Raw genomic sequence first — 19,070 nt, 5'->3', positions numbered from 1 at the left:
CTAATTTGTGGAAGTGTTTAGGTGAAGTAAATCTTAAAAAAAAGTAGCGTGTGAACAGGTCCAAAGAAAAAAAAAAAAGTCATGTTGTGTTTAGAGGAAATCCAAAGAATTTAAGTGTTTTATTTAAACACTAAAAGTAGTTACTTATGTAAAATGGCTTTACCAAATTGCAACAATTTTTTTCTAAATAGTTATGGTCAGATTGTATAATGCTTATCTAAATAGTTATTGAGCACAACATAATAATAATAATAATAATAATAATAATAATAATAATAACAACATCGTTCAGGACAAGAACAGGAAAGCAATAGTAACAACCTCATCCTGGGAGATCACCCTTACAGGAGGATGCTTGGACGAGGTTTTCATGGCCAAATTTTACAAACCTCATCATCTGTCCAAGGAAGTCGTCAATTTCATCCTGAGTAAGCTCGTCCGTAAAGGAACGACCTCCTATAGAAACGACTCTTGGCTCGAGGACCTTTGGACGAGGATACTTGAACGACCCTTGACACTTACGAAAATTCTTGAGTATGTATAACAATTCCATATCACACGCATAATAACTTCTAGTGACCGTTATGTGAGAAAAATGTTAACTCCTAAACAGTTGTAGAAGTTATCCCTGAACCCTCGCACCTCATCGAATTTAAGGGAGGTTACAGGTCTAATAACTGCTCTTAGGACACTATATAAACGCTCATTCAGACCAGACAAATGTACGTTTTTTACACATCTTAAAAAGTTGGAACTCTTTGTCTAGAGAGAGAAAAAACTAACTTTGCCATTGGAGGGTTCTTGGCCGGCGACCCCGGTCACCTTTGATTGCTTTTCTTTCTTTTTCAGACCATCACGATAGCAAGTAGTCCTTTCAAGTTCGAAGCATCCAGTCTACTAATTTTCTTTGCATCATCATCATCAATAATAATAATAATAATAATAATAATAATAATAATAATAATAATAATAATAATAATTGATACACAAAAATCAGTAGGTTGAAATGCTTTAGGTTACGGTAATGACTGTGAATCCTAAAAAGAAAGAAAAAACTGTCAAAAGTGATCAGTGTGACCTGACCAAGGATCCTCCGGCAGTTAAGTCAGTATTCTCTCTAAGACACAAGGAAAGAAAAAAGGTGAATGGTTTAGACTTACCCTGGGTGGATGGGATTTACTCTTTTTATAGAGAGTTAGACGTGGGTCTACTTGTTTGAATCCACCACTATCATGGGTGATGTTGGTAGTTAATAAAGAAAATGGGCTATATGGAGCAAAGTATGTGGAATTTCTTCCACGTATCAAGCAACGTGTCGTATCTTGTTTATGTGAAACTAATGGAGGATATTCCACAAAATTCACAAAGTATAATTTGGTCATCCATGTACTTAGTCATTTGTAGATAAACTTGTCTATGTAGGCCTCCCTTCATTGGGATTATTTGGTTATCAATGGACTAGTGTTTGTGTATGTTCTTGTTCTCAGATTTCTTGATCTAGGCATGGTTAAATTTTAGATGACGACCAAGGACAAGTGATACTTAGTTGATCCCCTATCAGTTGCCCTCTTGTACTTGTATTGTCTAGGATTATTGCTTTTGCGTGCTCTTCTTCTTATTCTTCTTTCTTTTTTTTTTTTTAATTTTGAAGTTTGAACTTTTTGAATTTTTGAATTCTACCTTTGATTGTTGAAACATGGCATGATCCTGAGGTCCATCTATCATGTCATTTCGTCCTTCAAGAAAAGTGCCACATCGGTTCTTCTATTTGGTTATGTTGTTTCCTATGACCAATTTCGTTGCTTATAAATAGTAGAATTCATCTCTTACCTTCTTACATTTCCCATATTTTCTCCTTTGTCAAATGTCATCTAGCACCTCGTCTTGAAGCCTTCCTCCATCCTTAGGCCTTCCTCGTTTAGAGCTAGGTATCCTCTCCATCTTGTCTTTAGGTATTCCTTTAGTTTTTTAGAATATCTGAAATCATAGTATCTTTTTCTAACAATAGTGATGATAGGGAGATAGACAAGTATCATGATAGTTCTAGTGGTAGTGGTTCTAGTAGTAGTAATAGTAGCAGAAGTAGTGGTAGTAGTAGTAGCAGAGGAAACACCACGGACAAGCAATATACATTCGAGGTTCTTGGAGTTCCATTAGAAGTCCTTCAAAAGGAATTAAGGACGAGGATGGCCTCTGGGTCACATGCTAGTACTTTCGCTAGCGCTTCTCTGTACACTTCCCCAAATGAAGTAGAAACCGTATATAGTTGTGCTATAGGTATCTCTTCTAAGACTAACGAAAAAAGACATACTTCCCTTAGAAGTTGGTATCAAATCCTAGATGAGCTTAACCCTAGATTAGCCATCTGTGGTGAATGGTGTTATGAGCCTCGTTTTGGGGTAGGTATATATGAGGCCTATCTTTTGGAGGACTTAGGTTGCCTCTCAATGCCTTCACTAGAGAAATACTTTCTAGGTTAGGTATAGGAATTTGTTAGCTTAATCCTAGTGCATGGAGGCTCATCGTCTCTATGCAGATTTTATGAAGGGAAGTGTTTGATGGGGATCATCCTCTTACTATGGATGAGTTCCTATATTGTTACAAACCCTCCGAAATTAGCCAATCCTTGGGCTTTTACTAGTTCTCAGCTAGGGGTATAGATTGTAGATTAATTAAGTCCCTCCTCATGTTTGATAGGAACTGGAAGACGGAGTTCTTCTGTCTCTGGTTTTTGGGTTGGGAACCCTGTCGAGGTAGGCAAGGATCCATTTCCTCCCTATTCTAACGAGATAGGGAACCTTCATCAAGAAGGTATGTCTCTTTCTACCCATTATCTTATATCTTTTTTCTTTTTCTTTTTTTTTGTATTCGTCTAACCCCTTTTCTTCTTTTTTTATAGCTGTAAGATGACCTTCTATAAGAAAATTCTATCTTGAGCGCATCCAACAAGCTCATCTATTTGCTGATAAAAGCTTCCACTTTTAGTCACTTTAAATCGTCTTGCAACTTGGGGACTTGGGCCTGAGCCATTTGCTGAAGCCTTACCTCACAAACTCACTACATGTAAACGTAAGTTTTTTTACTTAGAATTTTCATTACTTGTTTTATGCAGGCTCTAACATCCTTTTTCTTTGTAGGAATGACAACCATGGAAGAAAACAAAGGGAAGGGCTTGGCGGACAAGGAGACCATACAAGAGACCCATTCTCAGCCTCGTCTAGTTGCTAGAGATAAGAGGAAGACTTTATTTAGGACAGTAGATTTAAGTAGTCTTCCAAGTCGACGAAGCCACAAGAAATCAAAGCATGGGTCATTTAAGTCTGGAGTCGTTAAACCTGGTTCCGTTGCTCCTCCTACCTCTGCCAAATCACTGTCTGTACAGGTCCTTAATTTGGACTCGTTCAGCCCTGCAAAGACTAGTCCATCCAAGCCTGTTGAAACTACTTCGCCCAAACGTCCCAAAAGCATTCCTATGACTTTTCTTGAGAATGAAGATCTTGCCCCGGAAAAGTTTCAGCAGGTGGTGAATTACGAGGACGTTGTTGTATGCTATGACATGTATTTAAAAGAGTTTGAACACTCCATAGTTCATGATCTCTTCAAGGTACATTTTTTTTTAAATTGTTCTTAATTGACGTCCTCGTCCACTTATCTTTTCTACCAATTTTATTTATGTCAGTTATGTCAAAGTTTATGGCAACGTCCAGATAGGCTACTGAGACGAACCATGAAAGGGTTAGGTTGGAGGCAAGGATTCGTGAAGTGCAGGCGGATTGTAGGAGTCATGCTGATTTAGTGGCTAAGGCTACGGACAAGGTGAAGGAGCTGAAGAATCTCGTTGAAGAACTTAAAGCGGATGCTGTTAAGAAAGATACTCGTCTTGATCATTTGCAGAAGAAGAATGATGAGCTCTGCATCCTTCTTAAAAAGGGCAAGGGAGAAGCCATCAAGGAATTCAAAGTGTCTAGCGAGTTCACTGACCTTTTGGACAAGAACTATACTGCAGGGTTTGAAGATTTTCGTATGGATGCGATAGAGCGTTTTCTTGAGGTGGACTTTTCCCTTATTAAGCTTAACATTGGTGCTGCAAGCTCTCTCCTTCAAATGAGTTCTGAGGATATCAACATTGAAGACAATGCCACAACCCAACTTGCTTATGACGACCCTAATTTTGGAGAAAATCCCCCCAGTGGTTTATGAAGAAATTTTGAAACTCTTATTTGTTTTCTTGTTGTAGGTTTTTTTTTTATTATTATTTTTTATGAGGTCCATTATTTTGGACCATTTGGATTTAACTAAGTACATTTGGCTTGTCTATGTTTTAAGTCGAGCTTTAATACAATTGCCTTTTTTAGGCTTGATTTTCTATAAGAGTTTTTGGATGATGGTTGTCTACCCTTTTTATTTATGAATGCTTTTATCCATATTGTTGTTGTTGATCTCCAAGTGTTTTCCATCTATAATTAGGACTTCATATATTTCTCTTCCTTAGACTTACTGTTGGAATTTCACTTGGTTATTCTTGTCCATAGCTTGGGTCATATCATTAGTTGGATGTGTCGTCCATGGAATGTTGCATGCATGCTTCTCTTTCGTCCTTAATTTTTTAGATGAGTTTAGTTGGGAAGTTTATTCTTTCCCTTGGTTGCTGCCTTTTTAGGGCAATTCGCCTCCTTTTATTTTGTACCAAGGATGGCTTATGATGATATATCTCCACGTCCAGAGATTTTAAATGTCTTTAGCTTTCTTATCGTTCTTAATTTCATAGAATCATAAACACTAAAATAAGGAAATTCAAGCTGCTTTATATAAAATTACTGTATATAACATTGTCCATAGACGCCAAAGAGCTTAGTACACAGCATCGTCCAAGCATATCGTCCTTGCTAGTACTTAGTTATTTTTTAGGGAATTTAAATTACTTTATGTACAAAGAGACTTTGTTCATGACACCGTCCATAGCACATGCCAGTAGCTAGTACTTTTTAGGGAATTCAAATACTTAGAAACATAACATATTGTTCTAAAACATAAATACTGAAAGATAATATAAATAGACTACTAAAAAACACAAGAAATCCTTAATCTCGTATACTTTTTCAAATGCTCCACGTTCCATGGGTGTACCAACTTCTGTCCATCTAGAGCCTCCAAGTTATATGAACCTCACTTTTTAGAATTGATAACTTTGTACGGTCATTCCCAACTAGGTCCCAGCTTTCCATGAGTGGGGTCCTTAATGGCTAAGGATACCCTTTTTAGAACGAGGTCCCCAATATTGAACTGTCTTGGCTTTACTAACGCATAATGGTACTTAGTCATCAAGTTCTTGTAACATGCCACCCTTTACTCTGCGTCCATCTCACCTCGTTAATGAGATCAAGGCTTAGAGAGAGTTGTTTTTCATTTTCCTCCTCCTTATAATGGGTCACCCTGTAGCTAGTTAATCCAACCTCTGCTAGTATCATTGCATCACTTCCATATGCTAGCTTAAAGAGAGTTTCTCCAGTAGAGTCCTTACTGTCATCCTATACACCCAAAGGACACTGGGTAATTCATCTGGTCATATCCCTTTTACCCCCTTAAGCCGAGTTTTGATGATCTTCAGCAATGATCGATTTGTAATTTCAACCTATCCACTGGCTTGTGGGTGGGCAAGTGAGGAGTAAGGATTCTTGATTCCTAACTGCTCAGAAAAATCCCTAAAAAGTGTATTGTCAAATTGTCATCCATTGTTCGAGATGAGTACCCTAGGGATCCCAAAATGGCAGATAATATTCTTCTAGACGAAGCTTCTGACATTCTGCTGAGTGATTTTTGCCAAAGGCTCTACTTCCACCAATTTAATGAAATAATCAATCTCTACTACTAAGAACTTCATTTGTCTCGTCCCCATGGGAAAGGAACCAATGATGTCAAGTTCCCACTGGGCAAAAGGCCAAGGAGCCACTATTAGGGTAAGGTATTCTAATAGTCGTCTAGGGATGTTGCTGTAGTGTTGACATTTGTCACGTGCTTTGATATAAGCTTTGGCATTTGCTTGCATGGTCGGCCAATAATACCCTGTATGGACTATCTTGTGGACTAAGGATCTAGCCCTTGAATGGTTTCAACTGGCTCCTTCATGGATGTCCCTCAAGACGTAATGGGACTCGTATGGAGTCATACACCTCAGGTTGGGCTAAGAAAAACCCCTTTTATATAAAACCTCATCTACACTTGGTACGTATTGGACATTAACTTGATCACCTACCATCTCGTTCAAAGATCCCGGCTTGGCTAAGATGTCAGCTTCTGTGTTCTCTTCCCTTGGTATTTGTTGAAATTGGGATGTTTTAAATCCTTTGATGCACTGCTTAGCTTTTTCTAAGTATCTCCTCATTCGTTCTTCTTTGGCTTTGCACATTCCATTTACTTGGCCTATCACCAACTGTGAATCTCCCTAAACGAGGATTGAATCCGCTTCGAGTGATTTGGCTAATTCCAAATCCTGAAGTAAGGCTTCATACTCAGCTTCATTATTGGTAGTCTAGAATTGCAGATAGATGGCGTAATCAAGTTGATCCCTTTCTGGTGATTGTAAGACTATCCCAATTCCTCTTGCATGCTGTGTGGATGATCCATCAACATGGACAACCCACCGCTTTGCTCCCTGATCTCTATCTTGTTGATCATTGGTAGGAGTAAATTCAGCAATGAAGTCTGCAAGGACTTGTGCTTTTATTGCTTCTCTTGGCTTATATCTCACATCAAATTCACTAAGTTCCACTGGCAATTGGATAAATTATCCAGTGGCATCCAGCTTATTCATGGCTTTCTTCAATTGGTGATCTATCTAGACGTTAATTACATGAGCTTGGAAATAAGGTTTGAGCTTTCTTGCTGTTGTCAACAATGAAGTTGCTAACTTTTCCATTGGAGGATACTGTCTTTTAGCTCCTCTTAAGGCTTTACTAGTATAGTAGACGGGCTTTTGTATCTTTCCCTCTTTTCTAATCAAGGCTGAGCTTACTGCATGTGGAGACACCACTAGGTAGAGATACAACTCCTCTCCTGGTTTGGACGGGCTCAGCAACAGGGTTGAAGTGAGATAAGTCTTCAAGTCTTTAAATGCTTGTTGGCACTCGTCCGTCCATTTGAATGCTTTCCTTAATACTCTAAAAAATGGTAAACACCTGTCAGTAGCTTTTGAAACAAACATGTTAAGGGCCCCCACTCATCCAGTGAGGCTCTAGATGTCTTTAATATTCTTTGGAGGTTCCATGTTCAAGATTTCCTAGATCTTATCAGGGTTTGCTTCAATCCCTCTTTGTGAAACCATAAAACCGAGGAATTTCCATTATGCAAATCCAAAAGCACATTTACTTGGGTTCAGCTTCATCTTATATTGCCTAAGTGTGTCAAAGGTTTCTTGAAAATCGTCCAAATGCTACGTCTCCCTCGCACTCTTCACCAACATATCATCCACATATTCTTCAACATTTCGTCCAATCTATGGATGAAACATGTAGTTGACTAGCCTCTGGTAGGTAGCTCCTGGATTTTTCAAACCTAACGGCATGACTTTATATTAGAACAAACCTTGGCTTGTGAAAAAGGATGTTTTCTCCTGGTCTGCTTCGTCCATCTTGATTTGGTTGTACCCTGAGAATGCATCCCTGAAACTCAATAATAGTGTCCAGTTGTTGAATCTACAAGTTGATCAATGCGTGGAAGAGGATAGCTATCTTTGGGGCATGCCTTGTTTAAATCTATGAAATCTACACACATCCTCCATTTGCCATTGGCCTTTGTGACCATCATTACATTAACTAGTCAATCAGGGTAGTAAACTTCGTGAATGAATTCCGTAGCGATTAACTTTTGAACTTCTTCTTTGATGACATTATCTCGTTCTGGGGCAAACACTTTCTTCTTCTGACGAACAGGCTTGTAAGACAGAGATGCATTTAGACAATGGGTAATCAAACTTGGGTCAATCCTAGACATGTCTTCATGAATCCAAGCGAAAACATCTATGCTTCTTTTGAGGAATCTAACAAGATCCTGCTTTGTCTTCTCCTCCATACTCATCCCAATCCTGGTAAACTTCTCCAGGTTGGACTCGTCTAGTGGTACATCCTCCAATACTTCAATTGGTTCAGCCAATGTTCTTCTTTCTTCAATGTTCATTGTCTGCATTTGCTCATCCATAGCTAGCATTACTAAATAGCATTCTCTAGCCACTAATTGATCTCCCTGTACTTCTCCAATGTCGTATTCTGTTGGAAACTTGACTGAAAAAATGGTAGGTGGACGTTGTAGCCCTCTAACTGTTCAAAGTTGGTTGTCCAATGATGGCATTATATGAGAACGAGCAGTCTACAACAAGAAAATTCATATTTACCAGTAGAACCTTCATTCCTCCAAACCTTATCAATGACACATTTATCGGACGAAGTAATTCCTTGTTGATTCTCATTTGTTGAAAATCTGGATAGTAAAGGATGTCTGCTGAACTCCCATTGTCTATTAACACCCTTCTAGTTGTATAATTTGCAATTGTCAAAGTAATAAAAATTGCATCATCATGAGGGTGGTGCAATCGTCTTACATCTTCATTTGTGAAAATAATGGCTGGCTCATTGTCTTTGATCATCCTTAGCAGTTGTCTGGATATCTAAACATTCTAAACTTCCAGTAGATAAGTCTTCCTGGCCCTAGATGAGCTTCCTGCTGACATGCCCCCTACAGTAATCTTTATTTCTCTAAACGGTGCACGTACTTGTTCCTCTGTCTTTCCATTCATTGATTATCTATTGACCTTATGATCTCATCCAAGAAAAATTGAAAAATTTTCCTTATTTGATGAGAACTTTAATCTGTTGCTTCAAGTCATAACATTCAACTGTATCATGCCCATGGTTCTGATGAAAGCGAAAATACTTGCTAGGATCTCCTTTCATTATTTTTGGCCACTTCAAAGATGGAGCATCTTTTATTTGCATCAACACTTGATCAAGTGAAGTGTTCAAAGGAGTGTAGTTAGAGTATCAACCTGAAGACGATCCTACCTTCTTGCCATTGCGATCTCTTTTCTCCCCAACTTTGGCTTTCTTTGGACGAGGACCTTGCTCTGGATGGTGCACATAACCACTTTCCAATCGTTTACCTTTCTTTTTCTTCTTAGAAATAATGGCATCTTCTACATTCATGAAACTTTGGGTTGAATGTATCAACTCAGCCATTGTCTGTGGCTCCTGGTCATATAACTTAAGAATGAACAAGTCCGAACTGACTCTATTGTAGAAGGTTGCCAAGAGAATCTTGTCATCCATCTCATCCACCAATAAGGCTTCTTTGTTAAAACGGCTAATGAAAACGCGTAAACTCTTGTTTTCTCCTTGTTCTATGTTTAACAGGCTAGATGAGGAACGCTTCCACCTTTGTCCCCCTACAAAGTTATTGCCGAACAACTCGCTTAACTTTTGGAAGGAAGTTATGGTATTTGGAGGTAGTTTACTAAATCATACTCTGGCGGGGCCTTTCAAGGTTGTAGGAAAGGCTCTGCACGTAATTTCATCTGGAACACCTTGAAGATGCATGGTTGTCTTGAATGTGGCAATGTGATCACAAGGGTCACGTGTCCCGTAATATGAATCCAGGGTGATCATTTTGATCTTGGAAGGCAAGGGATGATTGGTGATGGATGCAACAAAGGGGGAATTTGTCATGTGGATGAGATCATCCACATGGTTCACTCTTCTCATGGAATCCTTCATTTCTTTCATATCTATCTTCATCTGATCCATCTCTTTCTCCAAATGTGGTACCATACGAGTGACGGTACCCCTAGACTGGTCCTCTTCAGCATTGTTCTCAACACCTTCATATCCTAAATTTTGGCCTCGTTCTCCACCATGTTGTTGACGTTGCTTGTTAACTTCTCTAGTTAACTCTTGGTTCTGTTGTGTCAATTCTGCCATCGCTGCTGCCATGGACTGTAACTGTTACTAGACGGTCATGGGGGTGGTGGTGCTCGATTTGGGTGACTGGAGGCGTTTCCACTCTCCTGGTGTCTTGGATTAGTAGTCATTGACCTAGTTCGAACCATGCAACCTTTTTGTCTTGGAAAACAGAAAAGTTAATACTTAGAAACTTTCTCTTCCTCTTAATCTTTCCCATAAATGACACCAATTGATGATAAACAAAAATCAGTATGTTGAAATACTTCAGGCTACGGTAATGGCTGTGAATTCTAAAAAGAAAGAACTATCAAAGGTGACCAGTGTGACCTGGCCAAAGACCCTCCGAGTCAATTTTCTCTCTAAGACACAAGGAAAGAAAAATAGTGAATGGTTCAGACTTACCTTGGGTGGATGAGATTTACTCCATTTATAGAGAGTTAGACATGGGTCTACTTGTTTGGATCCACCATTATCGTGGGTGATGTTCATAATTAATAAATAAAATGGGCTATATGGAGCGAATTATGTGGAATTCCTTCCACATATCAAGTAACGTGTCATATCTTGTTTATGTGAAACTATTGGAGGATTTTCCACAAAATTCACAAAGTATAATTTGGTCGTCTATGTACTGAGTCGTCTGTAGATAAACTCGTCTATGTAGGCCTCTCTTCATTGGGATTATTTGGTTATCAATGGACGAGTGTTTGTGTATGTTCTTGTTCTCAAATGACTTGATCTAGACATGGTTAAATTTTGGACGATGACCAAGGACGAGTGATACTTAGTTGATCCCCATCAATAATAATAATAATAATAAATTTATCATTTAAATTTTAACAAGTTTAAATTGTATTCTAACTAAAAGCCTTTTATAATTTTTTTTTAAGACAATCCATGTTTTTCCCCTTCAAATTGTATCTACCTGTAGTAATATAATTTTTTTTTAAAATGATTAGCTGAAGATTTTGAATTGTAATCAAATTGATATTTTTTATTAACTTAAAAATTATAATAAGAAAAAGGATTTAATGAAAAATTTGGATTGTAATCAAATTTAAATTTTTTATCAACTTAGAAATTATAGGAGTAGAAGATAAGAACAAAAAAATTTATATCTATTTTTGAGGACTATATTATAATCCATTTTACTATTTCAAATTGGAAAGTAGTTTCTTATTTTTAGGTTTTGGTTTCATGCAATTAAATTTGACAACTATCTGGTTCTCAATAAACAAATAAATATACTTGGATATGTGTGTAATCAGATCTAGAAATTCTGATTTCGTAATTCTTGACAGATACAGCTTGTGTCGAGCTGCTGTGGAGCTTCAACATTAAACCTTAATAGATATGCTGTCGAGACATATGTTGAGCTTCAATAAACAACACTTTTTCACTTGTTTCTTGAAAAGATTTGCATGGCTTTAGCACTTGACTTGAACAACATGTTTCTTGAAGTGTTAAACCATCCTAGATCTACTCAATTACAAGTAAAGTGCGTTTTGTCAAAGGATTAGCCAATTACATCAATAATATTCCCTCTTGGCCTCCCCTACTTGACGTTTGGTTCAGCCTCTTCTGCAAGCTTCCCCCTAATGAGCTTTTTGTGTGCCAACAACACCAAACCCTACAAAGAAAGCAAAATTTTTTATGCAAATCCAAGATATCAAAACTTTGAAAAAAGAAACATATGGAGACCTTTTTTTGGATCTTAAATAACAAAATTTTAAAATACAACCCTAGGTCCATGAATTTACAACAAAAGTAGCAAAAGTTACAATGAACAATATGTCAAGCACAAATTATTCTCATATAGACACAAATCTTACACTCTGCACATCCCCATCATATTTTTTGCAAGCCCATACACAACCTCCTTCACTCTTCAGAGCATAAGGAACCATGTCATCAAAGTACATAAACTAATAAGGATGATACTTATTAAAATGAAGTTGTTTAATGAAATCTATTTTAAATTTAATCATTAAATTTGGACTCCTTTTGTCAGAGTCCAAATTTTCTGTCCCACTTTTCCTGCTCCACTTTATACTCCACCAATAAAAACTTGCCACGTGTTCACCTAATTAATAAAATACTATCATTATTGACTTATTAAATGCTACTGTTATTAATTAATAATAGTATTTTATTAATTAGGTGAACACGTGGCAAGTTTTTATTAGTGGAGTATAGAGTGGAGCAAGAAAAGTGTGACAAAAGATTTGGACTCCTTTTGTCGAACACCTAACAAATATGGCCAAGAAATAGAACTTAGTTGATGTATAGGTGCTGAAAAAGAGTAACTTAAAAAAAATTAGAATAATGCAATCTAGAAATTAAAAACTTATTGACAGGATATTGATATACCACCAATTTCAAGCTTCAGCCAGAAAATCCAATTTATATTAAATACATACAACAAAAGAATTTGGCATGAGGATAACCTTATTGCAACCCATGAATACCATTGTTAGTCTATTACCCCGCCCAGCAAATCCATCTCAAAGAGCTCCTTGTGGGTCATCGCAATCTTCTTCAACACAAATTTCCACCTTAAATCGCTAGAACCTTAAAAAAAAAAAAAAAAAAAAACCAATTTTGCTTCAAAACCGAGAAGGATATATAAATAACACATATTTCCACCTTAAATTGCTAGAACCTAAAGCACAAAAAAATAAAAAATAAAAAATAATGCCGGCAAACGAAAGGTCAACCATTCAGCCATAGCAACTCAAAACACCAAAGTAGATCATTCATAACCACAAACAAAATTCCATGAACAATGGAAGCGGAGAAAAAAAGTATATTGGAAGTAATAACTTGGCAGGTAGGTTTTCAATTGAAGAGCAAATCAGAATTTTTAACTTGGGTTTGGACTTCCTCTACAGAGGAGGTTGGCTTCAATTGCAGTTGACGGCCAAAACCCAACACACCTGAGGGTTAGGAAGTGAAATCCCTAAAATGACAGCAAAACCTAATTAAAGACAATAGGAAAAGATATTATTCATAGCTTAATTGACAAATATCGAGAGAGAATGGTCTGATACGGAGAGGGGGTTTGGCCGACTTGTATCTGCGATTGGAGTGAATCAGTTCAGAGGCGTTTTGGATGATGGAGAAGGGGAACAAGATCAAGTATTGTTGGAGCTAATAGGGGTCTAGGTTTTGGATGATGGAGAAGGGGTTTGGCCGTGGGGTGTGTTTTGGACAACGGAGAAGTGGAATGGGGAAGGATCATAATTTAGTTTTTTGTATTGTTGGGTTTATGTCAGGTTTTAGAAGAAGAAAAAAAAAAACAGAATTTTTTTTTTTAAGTAATACTAATGTGGAAAATTTTAGAGGGGTCAAAGGTTTGATTATATATATATATATATATATATATATATTGATTAATAAAAATGATAAAAATTAGGTAAGCATAATAATATTGTTGATGTCTATTTTTCCAAATTAGCATAATAAAATTTCTCTTCCCCTCTACTTTGCTAGGGGCGGTCTCTCCAAAAAAAAAAAAAAAAAAGTTAAGCATCTTTCGACCCTCTCATTTTTTTTTTTTAAATGTTACTAATTCTAGTTACACATTTTTTCTTTTAAAAAAATGGTGTTTTGAAAATATGATTTCAATTATAAAGATGAAATTTTGAAATCGGGTTTTAAAAATAAGATTTAACAATTTAACTAACATAAAATTTTATGTCTCGTAGACATGTAACTATCATCACTCAGAATTCATAACAATTTCATACTTCCAAATAAACATACCTCACATTATTAAAAAAATTATGTGAAATCAACCAAAAAATTACTTTCAATTTGATCATCTTTGTTCTTTTTTTATTTTTTGAACACCTAATTTGATTCGATGTTAATAATAACTTGCTGTTAAGTTAGTAATTATCATCAATTCACCTGCGAAAAATGCATTTGTAGCACACAACCTACACCATTGGAAGAGTAGTTATTAAAATAATAATAAAAAAATATAGATGTATGGCAACATTTTCCTTAAAAAATGACAGGTCAGCATCTAATCTAAATGACATATATTCCCCCAACAAAAATACTAGCTAGTAGCTAAAGAACTTCAATGCTCATTGCTCAGAGAACGAGCTTCTCAGTGAACTTCAATGGCAACTCAACACAGCCAAAATCTTCTCTCTTTTAAAAAAAAAAAAAAAAAAAAAACTTTTCAATCAATCGTCCCCTTTTGGGTTCCTCCCTCTTAGTCTTTAGAGCACGCTCCGTCGCAGCTGGATTGTTAGTCTTTAAAGGTAAGATCTTCTGGGTTCCTCCCTATTCATTTACTGTTAATCCATATGGTTAATTTGTTGGTTCTTATCTCTAACGCTTCTTTATATTTATAACTTTCGATTATTTCTGTAAAGTACTAAAATTTCCCTCCTTTTAAACCTTAAAATCAGGTCTTTTACTTTTATGGGTCTATAAGTTAATTTTTTAAAATAAAATTTGTCTCCAAAGAGCTATAAAAATGATTTTTTTTCTTTTTCTTTTTTCTTTTCAAGTGATGGTTATAGCTGAAAACAGCTTTAAAGGCTGATTTCACAGTTCATGCTTTATAAATCAACCACTATTCAGTATAATTTACCAAACACTTAAAACACCAAAGAGCTTTTCAGTTAATTCTAAACCTTTAGCTCTACTTCCTACAACAATGTTAAAAAGGCACTAAAATTTTGAAAGTGTGGGGAACTCATTTGAACATGCTATTACTTTTATGGTTATTTTGGCATTTCATAGCTTTTATATGTGAGGTAATTTGCAGGCTAGCATGAGTGAGGGAAACAATATAATAAGTTGACATGCGTTGGAAACAAAATTGCAAACTAACATCTCGAGTTTTAAAGGCTCGATTTCCGTCTAAATATTGAGTCTCAAAGATGCGAGTTCCACTTGCTAACGTGGAAGTTTAATGACACATGGATCTCGAGTCTTATAGACTTGAGTTTTAAAAATCAAAACCGAGTCTTCAAGACTTAATTTACGTTGGCCTAAATATAAGACGCACAGACCTCACACTGCCTCTAACTAGTCCTCAGTCCTCAGTCCTCACTGCCTCACTGTACACTCACCCATAACACTCCTCACTGCCTCTAACACTCCTCACTCACCCATAACACCCACACTTCTCACGCCACATTGCCTCTGATCTCACACCACATGAATTGGGTGTGTGATAGCTCTAGCTTTTGCACCATTAATGGCAGCACCCACATACACTATCACAATCTGCCCAAATGCAATCCTTTTACACATCAAGTGTGTTGACTCAGGCAAAGCAACTAAAAAGACATTGGTTGCCACTGCCAAAGCTGCTAGCTCGTTGGTGAACCTGGCTGGCCCAATCACCCACAGGCATAGCATGGATGGAAGTAAAGCTTGAATGGTAGCAAACAAGGCATGCCAACAACCTCTTAGAGCATCACCTAGTGTCGCATCAGACTCAATTAGGATTGTTGTCACAAAAGAAAAAGCTGGATATCTTAGAAAGTGCTTGACAGAGGCTGGGCTGTACAGAGTGGTGCAGCCAACTATGGTGCATGCTAGTATGGTCCGTAACGCAGAGCCTAAGTGCACACGCCACACGGCTCCTGTTCGGCCTGTTCTTGGCTCTGTGCATGACATTTCAAGTGTTGTAGGGCTTTGTATGCAAGATTAATTGCTCCAAGGAGCTGCAAAGGCAGAAGGGGTTTTCACTTTTGCATTTGCACACACGTTGTTCTCAAATGTATTTGTTTTAGGTAGCTCAAGAGATTAGAGTTCTACAGAAAATGAACACATGAAACTATACTCAAGGCCAGCTAGAGTCAGGGGAAAAAAGGAAGAAGAAGAAAGAGAGGGTAAAAAGATACGTTTAGAATGAATCCAATAAAAGGGAACTCAATTTGTTTTGCTTTCTCATTTGTTAGACAGACTAAGTTTTGAGCATCACTGGACAAGTTATTGTTTGAAGCTTAACTTTGGATGCAGGCAAAAATGGGGGATTTTTTTTTTTTGGGGGGGGGGGGGTGGGGGGTGGTGGTCTACACTTAGTGTTATGGCTGCATTTGATGGTCATATTGGTAAGGGAGCTACAGAGTTGGCTTCAAAACTTCTGCTGGATTACTTTTATATGCATGCTTTTATTCAATACATCTGAGATAATGGCACGGTATGAGTGAGAACTTGTATCTGAGGATGAAATAACACATTTGGAAATATTAAAAGACGCATTGTTGAGGACAATTCATGACATTGATTTCAAATTTTCTCAGGCAAACAGAATCCGTTCACTTTTACTACTTCTAACTGGTTTTCTTCACATATTGATTTACTACTTCTAACTGGTTTTCTTCACATATTGATCTATAGGTTCTGCTATATGCTTTCAGGAGGCTTTTTCAAAAGAGGATTTTCTCAGGATTCACAGCCACTGTGGCTCTTCTTATTGATGGGAGGATTTTAATTGCTAATGTTGGTGACTCATAGGCCCTTGTTTTTTGCACAAAGAAAATTCAGTCTGGTCAAGGGTACTGGTTCTCTGATGAAGATGATGATGATGATGATGATGATGATGACGGGGAGGATAACAACAACACAAGAGAGGAAATTCACCAATAGTAAATGTAAAAAAATATCCACAATGCTTGATTCAATCCACAACAATTTGGTATAGCAAATTCACCAATACTATGCAATTTGATTCAAAAATGAGTGCTTAGTAAATTCTCAAACACAGCATGGTACTTGAATTCAAATCATGAAAACCACCTACTATTCTTTAGTCCCAAAAAAAAGCTGAAAAAAAAAATGCTATACTCTAGTTCATTCAAATCATGAAAACCACCTACTATTCTCTTAGTCCAAAAAAAAAAAAGCTGAAAAAAAATATGCTATACTCTAGTTCAGTCAAATCATGAAAACCACCTACCACTCCTTTCATTCATCCAATTGGGCCACAGCACTTGTTCCAGCTACATCCCTTTGACTATTTCCAGCCTTCAATGTCGCTAATATGTCAGATGCCCGCAAACTCTTGCAGTTGTGCCTAGCATTCCCAAAGACCAAAGCGGGTAAGAAGTAAATTAAAACATTAAAGAAAGTAGAATTTAAGAGGTAAGAAGTAAATTCAAACATTAAAGAAAGTAGAATTTAAGAGAATTAACACTAATGACTTACCCTCAAGAAAATGCTCAAAATAGGCGCTATAATGACTTCATGGTCACGGATAGATCTGATCTTGAGTTTCTCTATGCTATTCCTGATACCGTGCACAGTCGACATTAATATTGCATCAATTTTATAAACCTACAACAAACAAAAGATAATGATTAACAAACATTAATTAATTAGTTAACAAACAAAAGAAAAATTTAGACCGGTTCCTTGAATTCAAAGACAGAATAATAATAAATATCAACATCCCTTTAGTCTCAAGTCATTAATATGTTCAGTGACTATCTCTGTAACATCATTATTTGTTTTGCATCCATCAACTGGGTCTTTATGATTTTCAACATCAACACCCTCTCATCCCTACCCTCCATCTCAAACAAGATTGACTTGTAAGTTTTAGCATTAGAACCAAAGTTCTGTTCTCTTCTCAAATTTTCTTCATGACAGATGTTTCGTATACCAGTCCAAGCCTTCAACCTGTTGCCATACTCTTTTTATTTTATTTTATTTTTTTTATAACATCTTTCCTTTAACTCAAAACATTCTTTGGTGAATATCTTGCCAAGCTCTTTCTTTTGAAGTTCACGAACCATCTTGAAAACTGCCCAAGCGCGCAGTCGCATATCCATCACCGGAGAGTCCAAAAGCAGCTCTATTATATATGGTTCATCCAAAATTAGAGTTGAATCCTCCATCGTAATCTTGGAATCGGAATTGGAAGAAAGGTGAAATTCTGCAGAATACACGCTGGTCCTCATCTTCAACAGAAACGAATCTATGGCAGCCTCTATTCCCAAATCTTGTGCTTCATCCAAAAAGTCATCAACCTTTTCCAACTGATCAGTTTCTAACATCCTTAACAGAAGTATACTTTCTAACTGCTCAGTTGCCAACAATTTGGGCAAATTCGATAACCAATTATTCACCCCACTAAAATGGTCGTGGTTGATGTGGGCCAACCAAGATTCTTCATTATCGAACCTAACAGAGCAGAAAATGCATCCAAAGGAAATGATATTTCCTTCTTCCAAAAGATCGTTCAATACTTCTTGCACCAAATGATTGTTTTTGAAGTATTTTTCAATTGAAGAAATTGGAATCTTTGAAAACTTTTTCTTTTGATCTTCCTTCAATCTTTCCCAGTAGGTAGAAAATTGTGTCAGTGTGTTTGAATCATTCTTCACCCTTCTGCTCTTTCTTTCTTCTCCTTCTGGTCCCACTTCAGCATTGAGAAAATTGATCCAATTCTCTAAAAGCTTCAAACAAAAGTAACGCTTTTGATTTTCATACTTGACAAGTACAGAATCTGCCTTGGCGATGAACGAGTCGAATTCATCGTCAGTTTTCAGATAGAATGAAGGGGTTGTCATGGTGGTAAAGGAAACTGGTGGTGTTGGAGGGTACGTGTAAGGATTCTAAGACTTCTTGGAACTCAAGCAAGCCCACCCTTCTCAGAGAAGAAAAGAAAAAAAAAAAATTTGTTGGAAGCGGTTTTCTTTTTTTCCCTCTACAAAATGGAGTTGTGGCAAGAGAATAGAATATATGCTAAATCCACCCACTACCCGCTAGGCCCTACGCCCCTACCCCTAACTCCCTAGACCCTACGCCCCTACCCCTAACTCCCTAGGCCCTAACCGCCTACTCTCACCTAGATTATTATTATTATTATTTTTTTTTTTTCTTTTTGGTAATAATCCCAAATTTGAAATCTACATAGAAAATTAACACTCTTATTCTTACATTTGATCCTTCAACCTTCAAGCTTACATCTTAAAATAAAGACCTATTCCCTAATTTAAGCCTCGACATTTTTAAACAAACCATTAAATGCCATTCATACATATGGGTGCAGAATTTGTAGTTTTGGAATCCAACAATAATGTCCCATGCTTGGTCAAGGTGAATGAAACCTTACAAACACCATCAATCTCCACATTCCCTGGGCCC

The 19,070-nt window shown here is 37.0% G+C and overlaps 1 long non-coding RNA gene across 1 annotated transcript; it reads right to left on the bottom strand.

Moving 5' to 3' along the window:
• Window positions 1–11,224: 11,224 nt before the first annotated feature.
• LOC142615633 (uncharacterized) lies at window positions 11,225–17,256 on the bottom strand. The gene is made up of 4 exons (XR_012840800.1): window positions 17,127–17,256; window positions 16,879–16,995; window positions 12,395–12,518; window positions 11,225–11,577 (listed from the first exon to the last, which is right to left on the bottom strand). It is a non-coding gene; the product is annotated as an uncharacterized LOC142615633 (long non-coding RNA).
• Window positions 17,257–19,070: the final 1,814 nt, after the last annotated feature.

The sequence above is a fragment of the Castanea sativa genome, chromosome 11 (assembly GCF_040712315.1).
Source record: "Castanea sativa cultivar Marrone di Chiusa Pesio chromosome 11, ASM4071231v1".
Taxonomy (NCBI): domain Eukaryota; kingdom Viridiplantae; phylum Streptophyta; class Magnoliopsida; order Fagales; family Fagaceae; genus Castanea; species Castanea sativa.
Note: the sequence above shows the minus strand (reverse complement) of the source record. Positions and strands in the feature narration are given on the sequence as shown.